We start from the raw sequence: 14893 nt of genomic DNA on the forward strand, positions 1-14893 counted from the left end.
AGGGGGTGCAGTTTCAGGGAAGATGGTCAAGTCAGGAAGTTGTCTTTCCAATAAAACATTCTGCAACTCAGGGCTATTTACAACGCCCTTCTGCAGGCCTCATCTCTTCTTCAGAATCAGGCCATTCAGGTCCAGTAGGACAATGTGACAGCAGTGACGTACATAAACCGACAGGGCGGAACGAAAAGCAGAGCCGCAATGTCAGAGGTGTCCAGAATTCTCCTCTGGGTTGAAAAACACGCCGTGGAGTTGTCAGCGGTCTTCATTCCGGGAGTAGACAACGTGGAAGCAGTCTTCCTCAGCAGACACGACCTGCACCCGGGGGAGTGGGGCCTTCACCCAGAGGTGTTCTGGTGGTTGACACATCAGTGGGGATATCCACAAATCGACATGATGGCTGGGGGACCCACAAGCAGAGGCGGTAGATACCTAGACAACTCCGTGGATCTACCAGCTGATGTACGTGTTTCCTCCACTTCCTGTGATCCCAAGAATTCTAAAGAGAATAAAAATAGAAAAGGTTCTAGCAATCCTCCTGGCTCCGGACTGACCACGAAGGGCCTGGTATACGGATCTTCTTGAGATGCTGCTCGAAGATCCGTGGCCTCTACCTCTTCGCGAGGATCTTCTGCAACAGTGCCCATTCGTCTATCAAGACTTACCACGGCTACGTTTAATGGCATGGAAGTTGAACGGCTGACTCTAGCCAGGAGAGGGATTCCTGATAAGGTCATCCCGACTATGATCCAAGCCCGGAAGGGGGCAACATCTATACATTACCACCGTATTTGGAAGAAATATGTCTCTTGGTGTGAGGGCAGACAATATTCTGTGGTGGAATTTCATCTGGTAAGTTTCCTGCTTTTTCTGCAGTCAGGAGTGGATGTGGGCCTACGTTTAGGCTCCATAAAAGTACAGATTTCGGCCTTGTCTATTTTCTTTCAGAAACAATTGTCTTCTCTCTCTGAGGTCCAGACATTGTTTAAAGGTGTTCTGCACATCCAACCCCCCTTTGTGCTTCCCACAGCACCTTGGGATCTCAATTTGGTGCTGCAGTTCCTCCAATCGGACTGGTTTGAACCATTACAGGAGGTTGACGTAAAGTACCTTACGTTTAAGACTGTCACACTGTTGGCCTTGGCTTCAGCAAGACATGTGTCGGAGATAGGGGCGTTGTCTCACAAGAGCCCCTATTTAATTTACCACGAGGACAGAGCTGAACTCAGAACTCATCAGCAATTTCTTCCTAAGGTAGTGTCTGCGTTTCACATCAACCAACCTACTGTGATTCCGGTTGTTACAGACACCTCTGCTACTTCAAAGTCTTTGGATGTTGTGAAGGATTTGAAGGTGTATGTAAAGAGAACAGCTCGTCACAGGAAATCGGACACGCTGTTCATTCTCTACAGCGAGTCCTGCTTCAAAGCAGTCAATTGCACGCTGGATTAGGCTCACTATCCAGCATGCTTATTCCACGGCAGGCTTGCCGGTTCCAAAATCTGTACAGGCCCACTCTACTAGGTCGGTGGGTTCTTCTTGGGTGGCTGCCAGGGGTGTCTCGGTTTTGCAGCTCTGCCGAGCAGCTACGTGGTCAGGTTCGAACGTGTTTGCTAGGTTTTACAAGTTTGATACTTTGGCCACTGAGTACCTTTAGTTTGGTCAATCAATTCTGCAGGAACCTCAGCACTCTCCCACCCGGTTTGGGAGCTTTGGTACTTCCCCATGGTACTAAATGGATTTCCAGTATCCTCTAGGATAGTGATGGCTAACCTTGACACTCCAGCTGTTGTTGAACTACACATCCCAGCATGCCCTGCATCAGTTTTAGCAAGGCCAAATAGCAAAACTGTAGCAGAGCATGCTGGGATGTATAGTTCAACAACAGCTGGAGTGTCAAGATTAGCCATCACTGCCCTAGGACGTAAGAGAAAATAGGATTTTAATTACCTACCGGTAAATCCTTTTCTCGTAGTCCGTAGGGGATACTGGGCGCCAGCCCAGTGCTTTGTTCTTGCTGCACTGTTACTTGGTTAAGTATTCAGGTTTGCTGTTGCTGTTTCCAGTTTGGTTAGCAAAGTTTCTTCTTGTTTTGTGTGTGCTGGTTCGTAATCTCACCACTTTCCTTTTCTATATCCTTCTCTCAAAGTATGTCCGTCTCTTCGGGCACAGTTTCCTAGACTGAGTCTGGTAGGAGGGGCATAGAGGGTGGAGCCAGCGCACACTATCAATTTCTTAAAGTGCCAATGGCTCCTAGTGGACCCGTCTGTACCCCATGGTACTAAATGGATCTCCAATATCCCCTACGGACTACGAGAAAAGGATTTACCAGTAGGTAATTAAAATCCTATTTTTTCAATGACTTTTGTGAGAGGCGGTGGGGCTTTCTCCACTCTTGTCTTACAACTACAGGTTGAGTATCCCATATCCAAAATGCTTGGGACCAGAAGTATTTTGGATATCAGATTTTTCCGTATTTTGGAATAATTGCATACCATAATGAGATATCATGGCGATGGGACCCAAGTCTAAGCAAATAATGCATTTATCTTTCATATACACTGGGGTTTGAAAGTTTGGGCACCCCAGGCAAAAATTCATTTTAATGTGCAAAAAGAAGCCAAGGAGAGATGGAAAAATCTCCAAAAGGCATCAAATTACAGATTAGACATTCTTATAACATGTCAAAAAAAGTTTGATTTTATTTCCATCATTTACACTTTCAAAAGAGCAGAAAACAAAAAATGGCGTCTGCAAAAGTTTGGGCACCCTGCAAAGTTAATACCTTGTACTGCCCCCTTTGGCAAGTATCACAGCTTGAAAACGCTTTTTGTAGCCAGCCAAGAGTCTTTCAATTCTTGTTTGAAGTATCTTCGCACATTCTTCCTTACAAAAGTCTTCCAGTTCTTTGAGATTCCTGGGCTGTCTGTGACGCACTGCTCTTTTAAGGTCTATCCATAGATTTTCAATTATGTTGAGGTGAGGAGATTGTGAAGGCCATGGCAAAACCTTCAGTTTACGCCTCTTGATGTAATCCACTGTGGATTTTGAGGTGTGTTTAGGATCATTATCCATTTGTAGAAGCCAGCCTCTCTTTAACTTCAGCTTTTTCACAGATGGCATCAAGTTAGCGTCCAAAATTTGCTGGAATCTTATTGAATCCATTTTTCCTTCTACTCGTGAAATGTTCCCTGTGCCACTGGCTGCAATACAACCCCAAAGCATGATTGATCCACCCCCATGCTTAACAGTTGGACAGAGATTCTTTTCATTAAATTCTGTGCCCTTCTCCAAACGTACCTTTGCTCATTCCGGCCAAAAAGTTCTATTTTAACCTCATCGTTCCACAGAACTTTATTCCAAAATGCATCAGGCTTGTCTATATGTTCATTTGCAAACTTCAAACGCTGATTTTTGTGGTGAGGACGTAGAAGAGGTTTTCTTCTGATGACTCTTCCATGAAGACCATATTTGTACAAGTATCTCTTTATAGTGGAATAGTGTACCACAACTCCAGTGTCTGCCAGATCTTCCTGGAGGGATCGTGCAGTCAAATGTGGATTTTGACTTGCTTTTCTCACAATCCTGCGACCTGTTCTGTTTGATATTTTTCTTGGTCTTCCAGATCTTGCTTTAACTTCCACTGTTCCTGATGACTGCAATTTCTTAATTACATTCCGAACAGAGGATATGGGCATCTGATAACACTTTGTTATCTTCTTATAGCCTTCTCCTGCTTTGTGAGCGTCAACTATTCTCAGTTTCAGTGTTCTACACAACTGCTTAGAGGAACCCATGGTGCTGATTGTTGGAGCAAGGTCAGATGAGTCTGGGCTTTTAAAACCTTTGAGATTGACATCACCTGGTATTTCCAGACGATAATTGAGAACAATCCATGACACTGCCAGGTCTCAGCTGTCCAAAGGGGGCAGTACAAGGTATTAACTCTGCAGGGTGCTCAAACTTTTGCAGACGCCATTTTTTGTTTTCTGTTCTTTTGAAAGTGTAAATGATGGAAATAAAATCAAACTTTTTTTGACATGTTATAAGAATGTCTAATCTGTAATTTGATGCCTTTTGGAGATTTTTCCATCTTTCCTTGGCTTCTTTTTGCACATTAAAATGAATTTTTGCCTGGGGTGCCCAAACTTTCAAACCCCACTGTACACCTTATACACACAGCCTGAAGGTCATTTAATGCAATATTTTTAAAAACTGTGTATTAAACAAACTTTGTGTACATTGAGCCATCGGAAAAACGAGTTTTATGGTAAGAACTTACCTTTGTTAAAACTCTTTCTGCGAGGTACACTGGGCTCCACAAGGAATGGACAATTGGGTGTAGAGTAGGATCTTGATCCGAGGCACCAACAGGCTCAAAGCTTTGACTGTTCCAAGAATGCATAGCGCCGCCTCCTATATCACCCCGCCTCCCTGCACAGGAGCTCAGTTTTTAGTTAACCAGTCCAATGCAGTAGCAGGAAGAGAGACGACAACGGTTAGTAGCCACAACACCGCATTCTCACGACAGGAGACATGTCAGCGGTTAATGCCATACCAACCCAAAGAAGCTAAGTGCGTCAGGGTGGGCGCCTTGTGGAGCCCAGTGTACCTCGCAGAAAGAGTTTTAACAAAGGTAAGTTCTTACCATAAAACTCGTTTTCCGCTGCGGGGTACACTGGGCTCCACAAGGAATGGACAATGGAGATGTCCTAAAGCAGTTCCTTATGGGAGGGGACGCACTGTAGCGGGCACAAGAACCCGGCGTCCAAAGGAAGCATCCTGGGAAGCGGCAGTATCGAAGGCATAGAACCTTATGAACGTGTTCACAGAGGACCACGTAGTCGCCTTGCACAATTGTTCAAGGGTCACACCACGTTGAGCCGCCCAAGAAGGTCCAACAGACCGAGTAGAATGGGCCTGCCCTTAATGTGATCAGGAGCAGAGAGACCAGCCTTCACATAAGCATGTGCAATCACCATTCTAATCCATCTGGCCAGAGTTTGCTTGTGAGCAGGCAAGCCCCGTTTGTGAAACCCAAACACAACAAAAAGAGAATCAGATTTCCTAATAGGAGCAGTTCTCTTCACATAGATACGGAGAGCCCATACCACATCCAAAGACCGCTCTTTGGGAGACAGATCAGGAGAAACAAGCGCCGGAACTACAATCTCCTGATTAAGGTGGAACGAAGAAACCACCTTAGGTAGATAGCCGGGACGAGTCCTAAGAACCGCCCAGTCATGGTGAAATATCAGATATGGGGAACTACAGGACAAGGCACCCAAATCCGACACTCTTCTAGCTGAAGCAATAGCCAGCAGAAACACCACCTTAAGGGAAAGCCACTTAAGGTCAGCTGAACCAAGAGGTTAAAACGGAGACTCTTGTAACATCTCCAAAACCACCGACAAGTCCCAAGGAGCCACAGGCGGGACATAGGGAGGTTGGATACGCAACATGCCCTGAGTAAAGGTATGCACATCAGGTAAGGTCGCAATTTTTCTCTGAAACCACACCGACAAGGCAGATATTTGAACCTTGAGGGAGGCCAGACGCAGGCCTAAGTCCAGGCCCTGCTGAAGAAAAGCCAACAACTTGGCTATACTAAACTTGGAAGTGTCATAATCGTTAGATGCGCACCAAAGTAAGAATGCCAGACCCTATAGTAAATCCGAGCCGAAGCCGGTTTCCGGGCCCGCAACATAGTTTGAATGACCGCCTCAGAAAACCCTTAAGCCCTTAAGACGGAAGCTTCAAGAGCCATGCCATCAAAGATAGCCGGGCTAGGTCCTGGTAGACACAGGGGCCCTGAACGAGGAGGTCTGGGCGTTGTGGAAGTAGAATTGAACGCTCTGACGATAGGCCTTGCAGGTCTGAGAACCAGTGCCGTCTGGGCCACGCTGGAGCTATGAGAAGCAGAATTTCTTTTTCTCACTTGAACTTCCGAATTACCCTGGGCAGGAGTGACACCGGAGGGAACACGTACGGCAGCCGAAACCTCCACGGTACCGCCAGCGCATCCACGAATGCTGCTTGAGGATCCCTTGTCCTTGCTCCGAAGACCGGAACCTTGTGATTGTGTCGAGACGCCATCAGATCTACGTCTGGAAGGCCCCACCTTTCCACTAGGAGTTGAAACACTTCTGGATGGAGGCCCCACTCGCCGGTATGCACGTCCTGGCGACTGAGAAAGTCCGCTTCCCAATTCAGGACTCCCGAAATGAATATTGCCGATATGGCCGGTAGATGGCGTTTTGCACACTGTGGAATCAGTGAGACTTCCTTCATTGCTAAGCCGCTTCGAGTGCCGCCTTGATGATTTATGTAAGCCACTGTGGTGGCGTTGTCCGACTGTACTTGAACAGGACGGTTCTGAATTAAATGCTGGGCTAGGTTCAAGGCATTGAAGACCGCCCGCAACTCCAGAATATTGATCAAGAGGAGAGACTCCTCCTTGGTCCACCGCCCCTGAAGGGAGTGTTGCTTCAGCACCGCGCCCCAACCTCTTAGACTGGCATCTGTTGTCAACAGGACCCAGTCGGATATCCAGAACAGAAGGCCCCTGCACAGTTGTTGGTCCCGGAGCCATCAGAGCAGTGACAGACGGACCTCCTGAGTCAATGAGATCATTTGAGACCTGATCCGGTGAGGCAGGCCGGCCCATTTGGCTAGAATCAGCCTCTGGAGAGGGCAAGAGTGAAATTGAGCGTACTCCACCATGTCGAATGCTGACACCATGAGGCCCAGCACCTGCATCGCCGAATGTATCGACACTTGCGGACGAGAAGGGAAGCAACGAATCCTGTCCTGAAGTTTCAGGACTTTCTCCTGAGACAGGAACAACCGCTGGTTGTGAGTGTCCAATAGTGCTCCCAGATGCACCATGCTCTGAGCAGGGATGACTTCTTCCAGTTGATGAGCCACCCGTGGGCTTGCAGAAACCGGACCGTCACATCTAGATGACGCAGGAGAAGTTCTGGGGAATTTGCCAGGATTAACAAGTCGTCCAAATACGGCAGTATCCTGACCCCTTGACCGCGGAGTACCACCGTCATCACCGCCATGACTTTTGTAAAGACTTGCGTAGCCGTTGTTAAACCAAAAGGTAACGCCTGAAACTGGTAATGGCAGTTGCCAATCGCAAATCTCAGTTATTGCTGATGAGACACTGCTATAGGAATATGCAGGTAAGCATCCTGTATATCCAGGGGGACCATGAAGTCCCCAGGTTCCAAGGCCAGAACTATAGAGCGAAGGGTTTCCATTCGGAACTTGGAAACTTTCACAAACCTGTTCAATGCCTTGAGGTTGAGAATGGGCCGGGAGGACTCATTCGGTTTCGGGACTAGAAATAGTGGAGAATAGTACCCCCGGCCCCTCTGCGCAAGAGGCACCTGTACTACGACTCCTGTATCCAGGAGGGTCTATACCACCGAATGTTGAGTGTTTGCCTTTGTCTTGTCCAACGGGACATCTGTCTGGCAAAATCGATGAGGGGGTCGGTTTTTGAAGGATATGGCGTAACCTCGAGTGACAACTTCCCGTACCCAGGCATCTGAAGTGGTCTTCAACCATTCCTGGGTATACCCTAGAAGCTGGCCCCCCACCCTGGGATCCCCCAGAGGGAGGCCCGCCCCGTCATACGGCAGGCTTATCTGTCTTGGAAGCTGGCTGACGGGCCGCGCAGGCTCTTTTGGGCTTAGGCTTACCAGGTTTGGAAGTGCGGGCCTGCTTGTTGTACGCCTGACCTTTTGCTTTACCTGAAGGACGAAAGGGGCGAAAGGAAGTACTTTTAGCCTTCGACACAGAAGGAGCAGTACTTGGCAGACAAGCAGTTTTGGCAGTAGCCAAGTCAGCCACAATCTTATTTAAATCCTCCCCAAACAGAATATCTCCCTTAAAAGAGAGTACCTCCAGGGTTTTTCTAGAGTCCAGATCCACAGAACAGGATCTCAGCCATGATAAAGTCAGTTATTACCTAAAAACATTAAGCTATATTCTATTATGGACTAAGTACGCTATTGGCGCACAGAGTACCGTAAGGGTACGCACCTAGCGTAGCGGACGCTAGGCTGTGGGCGCGACGCACAAGCGACACGCACGCTCACGGAATGTTACACAGTAGCCCTTATTAACTACACACCTTAAGGGTACGTTTTACACTTTAAACCTTGGCAATGAAATACTATAACGATGTAATACTTATTAACCTTGATAATATGAGAAGCTGTTTGAGCGATTGAGACGCTCAGAAAACCCTCTACAGTAACTAGTGAAAACACAAGACCTGGTTAGGATACAAAAACCACTTAGGCTCTAACACCCAGTGGATAATTCTATTTGAGTAAAAAGGGGAAAAACAGTACAGCTTATACACTACAAAACTAACATAAAAATCTATCCAGAATAACGAAAAATAATATGAACAATAGCGAACGATCGCAAACACAAGAAAACAGAATGAGTACACAATGAGAACAAATGGCAAACACAGAGGATAACAAAATGGCTACAGAGAACTTACACACGTGGGAATGATTCGCAGGCGCGTCCTGAATCCAGCCCTCAGCCTTCAATGTGAAAACCTTGCAGAGGGAGTGAGTGACTGGACAGGCAATGGTGGTCTTTATATATACAACATACAGTAACAATACAATGGTCCCTATAATCTCATGGTTCATTGGACACAGGAATGTGTCTCTGCATTATAACAAAAGGTCATAGGTGGGTTCGAACAGGTGGGCTGTGCCTTTCTCCAACTGCTCAGGTGGGAGGTATCCTTAGGATTCCCGCCGCATGGGTAATGAACAGCAAATACAGTAACTATCTATAAACTACTTTTGTACATAACTATGCGCAGGAGCGAGCAATCTCTTCCTAACCAACACCGAAATGTTACTATTAAAATACTCTACAGCTGGATACTAGACACCACCGTTCTACCTTTATCTGACCCTTCCTATCATGCAAAGAGGAATCTCTCTGTCCAAGAACCGTTTACACTAAACATACTTTCTGACATTGTTAAGGGGAATATTCACTACAATATACGCTATATGAATTAAATATGTTATGATCGAGTCGCCCGCTAGACGCTTACAAACTCTACCGTAAATTTGCATACACCGCGCGTGATCGCCGGAGCGATCTTACGCAAATTGCGGATATGTGCACGCCCAGCAGGGCGTGTGCACGTGCAGCGGGCATGTGCATGAGGGGTTAGTACAAGGCATATGTATCAGGATATTTTCCGACTTTGACAGTCCACCCTTTGGCAGTCAATAACTGCCACTATCTAAACAATTAAGCAGAAAAATATATTACCATGAAATACCTTATTATGATTGGGAGCAGGGAGGAGAGGAGAAGGTGGGAAATGTATGACCTAGTGAGATAGTAAAAAGCATGTATGTATGAAATCCATATCTGAGGGGTCATGTATCATCGTGCCGTACATGTTCTAAAAATAAGCTTCGAGGTATTGCGAAGTATACATTGAATCCTTCTTATCCCGTATTAAGGGTCTGTAAGTGGGCTAACAAACTCTACCGAGCTCTTTTCGGCTTTTAGTTCCAACAAATGGGGTGCACATTAGTTGATGATACATGAAAGGGGAAAAATATGTGAGTGCTAATATATGTGTCTATATCACCTGTCGACTATGTGTGTGCCACTACCTGAAGATAGAAGAGATGAAGATAAGAAACATGCGTTATAAATGCATTCGTATGAATATATATATATGGTCGTCCTTGGGCGTCTGTTGGAGTCTTGTTGATGTCTTGTTGATGTCTTGTCCGGATAGCTGTATCTTTGCTGAGTGGCAAGCAAAGCTCTTCAAGTGTCCATAAAAATTAAAGTCTCTAACAGTTCATCAAATGGCTGTGACAAAGTTCATCAATGGTCTGTATAATGGGTCATCAAATTCTTCTTCCGAGTCGGTGTCTTTTTACCTTGGAGGAAAACAAAGGAGAAACAGGTGAAAGAAACGGACCGTGGAATCACGTTTTATCACAACATCGTCTCGATTGCTGGGTCATAAATTAAACTAGTTGTTGTTACAATGACCTCGCTCCTCAAACTCATCAATTTGGTACTACGCTTGCAATTCATTAAAATTTGAACACATCTGAATATCAAACCAATCATTATGACAACTCTTAGGATACATAAGAGGAATTTCCCTACAGCAACGATAACATTTTGGGCCCATTCTCCTAAACCTGAGAACCAATTGCGTGGGTTCAACCATGATACCCAGCCGGTCAGTTCATTACCCACAGAAGCAAGGTTGTGTCTCCTTCAGAACTCCCACTTCAATTGCAAGATATCGTCCATCTTTTGATCTATGACCTCGGTTGGGTCCTCAGTGCTGTTTGTGATATACGTACAACACTTCACTCCATACTGAGTTGCTAGGGTGACACAATACCCTCCTGTCACCGCTGTGATGTAATTGAGAACCATCCTGTGCTGGATCAGTTCCGTTTTGTAAGCTTGAAATTCTCTCCCAGTATATCTAAAGGTGTCATCATACATCTCGGTGATATTGTCTATCAGGTTCACTAGCGCGGTAATATACCTAAAATTTATAACTCCTCTGGCGGTACGGGTGATATCTAGCGCGAGCAGGAGTTGAATCCCGGTGGATTCGTGGATCAAATCAGAGGCTGCATGCTCTGTCCTATCTATAAGGTGTCTCTTTACAATGTGTTCGTAATGGGTGTGAGTGTAAGGAGCTTGAGCATTGCGGTGAACGTCTTTCATTCTATCATGGGTAATGGTCATTACTTCCGGTAACACTCTTCCAATGTAACACAATCCCTCTGAGTTTGGGGCAAGCCACTTATACGCCTTCCTCCCACATATGAAATATGCATCATTGGGGAGGACATATGGGACAGAATATGACATCACCATATTACAAACCTTCCAGGTGAAAAATCCTATCCCTAACTCTCTCATCTGACTAGTACACGTATCAGGTTGCATGATATGTGCACAGTATACTGGTGATACTTCCCCAACTCGCATGGGCCTACTTCCTAGAGTGTATCTATATTGGAAATATCTTCCACTGTTGGCTATTTGGCGTATAAGCTCTGAGTCAATGGGCATTCTATCGGCTCTGTGTGAGAATGTCATGGTTCAGTTGTTCCATGTCACTTCCCAATTTCCCGGCTTTCGGGGATTGGAAATGTTAAAACATATTAAGGACCTATCCACATGATATTGGTGGAGCTTCAAACTAGGAGGACTAGAAATATTAAATTTCTTGTCCACCGGTCTCCCATCCCTTAATTCAAGTACCTCATCTATCGTTAAAGAGTATGGCACTAGTCCTGACTTTCTATGACCTTGAGGTACTTGTGAGCACACCCAGCATTCCGTTTGGTTTAAAACCTTACCCACTAATGAGTAATAGTCACTCAATGGATGACGGTCCATATTGATATTAATGCTGGACTGACATCTCTGGATGCACCCGTCCTAAACTATGTTGTCACAATTCCTACATATACAATTTTCTTCAGCTAACAATCCTTCACAATGTCTGTTAGTGTCATGGCTACCAGATCGTTTTCTGATACTCGCCTTTGCTCGGTGATTGTGTTGCTCTTGGAATTCTACGAATCCATCCTGATCATCAGAACCCATTCCAGATCCTTTCTCGACCTCACTGGTACTCTCACCGAAACAGACTGCTCTGGTCAGCAACAGGGTCAACAGGAAAACACGGACTGCAGTCTCTTGGGGCGAGTCCATCTTACAGGAGGAGAAAGAAACAGTTGTAATGGGGGTACCGAAAATAATTGAAGGGAAAGAAAAATGTTACGATAATTGTCCTATAGTCTTGTTGTTCTTTTTGTTCAGATGTCGTCTCAACAGTGCTGTCTCTCAGTCTTCCCAAAACGAACACTCCAGTGATACGATATTCTTTCCGACTCAGCGATTTTTCTGTAAGGAGCATAAATCTTGCATTACCATTTGTCTAACTGTTGTGTGACATACCATCCGTAACATGAAAGAACAAAGAGAGAGAGAACAATAGAAAAAAAAAAACATTGTCAGATTTCCGTTCACCATCAGGCTGTCACACCAACATGTCCATCGGTATCTCTGCACAGTCTCCCCCACCAGTATTTCCACTCTCCACCCTTTGTGTTTCGCCAGACACAACGATGCTGGTAAGATACACTGGGGTTGGGTAGACCTCTGAAAAGACCGAGTAGACATGTGACGTTTGAACTGTCTGGTGAACGTCCGAGATGAAAAGGAAATATTTAAAGATAAATCACAGAGTTTACCTGGCCGCCCTTGTGTCTACAAGGAATGACCTACCAATTACATCGACTGTAACCTCAGGCTTACTATCAAGGCTAATAATCAACTTCACTGGTTGCAAATTACAAGTGCGGCCCAAAATTTTTCCTATATGATCCCTGATTACAATGACGTGCATTATGTCGTTGTCTAGGGGGTTTACATACCTTATATGGGTCGTTAAACATACAATTCCGTGCATAATGCCCTTCCCTCTGGCAGTTATAACATTTTATCACATTTGACTTACCCACAGGGGTCTGGGGCTTAGGCTGAGGTGGCTTCGTTGTCAGGGCCTGTCTACTTATTGTCATTTGCTTACCGCCCTGTGACTCCCTGTGTCTTACGATGTTCCGATCATGCTCAATAGCGGTCTCTCTCAAAGCAGCCACCGACATACCTCTCCAGTTGGATTGAGTGGTCTGTACCCTTGTCCTCAACACTTTCTTTAAACCATCCATTAATACAGAAACTGCTACTTCTCTATACTCTACAATGTGAGGTGCAATTGTCTGTTCATAACATACAATACCGTACTTACCTGTGGACACGACCTCACCTGACCCTCCGTAAAAGGGCTTGACTACTGCCTTTACCGATTGGGCCGTGCCCACCTGGGTGTCTCGTATGATGGCTGCTGGAAAAAGTGCCGACATCATGCTGGGCTCACTTTCTTGCTTGTAATCCTTAGGGAAGTTTAACATGGGGTGCAACTTGCACGGGTTAGAATTTGTACATTTATAAGTTTTGCTCCTATCGTTATTAACACATTTATTACGCTTACTCTTATTATCATTAATACATTTATTAAGTGCACTATTATCATCATATCCCAGTATGCCATTCTCTGTAGCCATTGTTTCTCCAGTTGCCATTAATTTCCTGCTAAGATGGGAACTAGCTGCTTGAGCTAATTCCCTTTGTATCTCCCCTTCCTGTTGCCATAAATGTAAACAGATTGTGTGTCTGATCCTCTGTTTTTGTGATTTTATCAGACATATCCTTCTCCTTAAATTTTGCAAAACCTCAGGATTAAAACTGCCTACCCTGGGAAACTTCTCCCCATCGTTCACAGTCATACGTTCCCACTCATTGCATAAAACCTCTGTGTGTGATCCATATTTCTCACACATTACGTACCTCGCCGACCCGACTGGCCGCGGAATAATATCAACCTGAACCTTGGTTGATCGTCCCTTACTTGAGCAACGGGCCCCCATTCTTTGCAGGTATTGCCTTCTCAGCGAATTCCTACAAAAACCACGTTCCCAGAGGTAAGACGACGGTGAAAGTCCATCGAGTGCCTTCACCCACTCTCGCCCACGTCAACCAATATGCCCACACACTGCTTCAGCACTGGCGTACTCAACCCAGGGCCCCTATGTGACCTCTACTTACTGGGGCGTGTGGGAGTATGCTACCCTCCCCAGTAAGTATCAGTTGCTGGAGAATTTCTGAGTGAACAGCGAACCTCCCTTAAAATAAAAAAAAAACCTACACAAATCACGTTAGAATGTACAAATAGTGTTTATGATCCTGCAAAGCATACGCAAATTGCGTAATGGGTATCAAGGTAACCAACTAATGCACACAATTACATGCGGTACAGTCGCAATGCGTATAAGTAACTATTACTTATCCGCAGAACGACCAGCTGAATCGGTTGTTTAGGCTGCGAAACCTTCAGCCGGAGCGTATTCTCAAAACGGGCCTATATGGGTATTGCGCCAACCCCCAGGGCTGCGCTCTCTACCTCTGACCTTTCTTAAGTCAGGGTTTTCAGAACTTCATATATGTACTTTTAACGGATTTCTGACTTTCGCGGACCTCCTGGTCTGCTTTAACACTAATTGCTCCTCTTACCTTATGGACTTTAAACGTGAGATGGCCTTCTCCCACGCCACCACGTGTTCACTTCACGGGTATCCTTCTACGAGATCTCGATTTTTCCAGGGTTCACACCAAAAAAAACTTTACTTGCATACACACGCTCTTTCACTTCATATATACTTTGATTTTTCTGTACAGAAAATTTCTTTCATTCAGGTAACACAGGCTAATCCCAGAGGTAATGCAACGAGAGGAGGATCTTTTTAAACTAAATTTTGGAAACTGAACAAATTTGTGCTATTATCTCGTGGCTTCCGTATCTACTACTAAAACAATGCTATCGTGTGATTTGTGTTTAGTGGGCGTATCCGTACGCACGTTGCGTAATGTACGCCACGTGTGTGGGCCTTTGCGTTGCGTACGCTGTCTTGCACTCGGTCAGAGACACGTGTACACAGGCCGGATACGTCCGCAGTGACACAAATAACACGCTTCTATAAATGCAAACGATATTTAACTATAATCGTTTACCAAACACCACACAGTATCTCCTGTATAAACCTTTATAACTGGGTCAGGCTGCGTGCGTGTTTTACAATTACTCCCTTAAGTATTACTTTTACTTTTAACTAAATAGCAAAAATTTTTCTCAGTACGTGATCAATGCTAATGGCAAACAGAAAGGTAGATATGTGAAAATACGCAAATGGAAATACAAGTGTGTGCGTGTGTTGCGTGC

Source organism: Pseudophryne corroboree, chromosome 8 (genome assembly GCF_028390025.1).
Source record: "Pseudophryne corroboree isolate aPseCor3 chromosome 8, aPseCor3.hap2, whole genome shotgun sequence".
NCBI lineage: Eukaryota > Metazoa > Chordata > Amphibia > Anura > Myobatrachidae > Pseudophryne > Pseudophryne corroboree.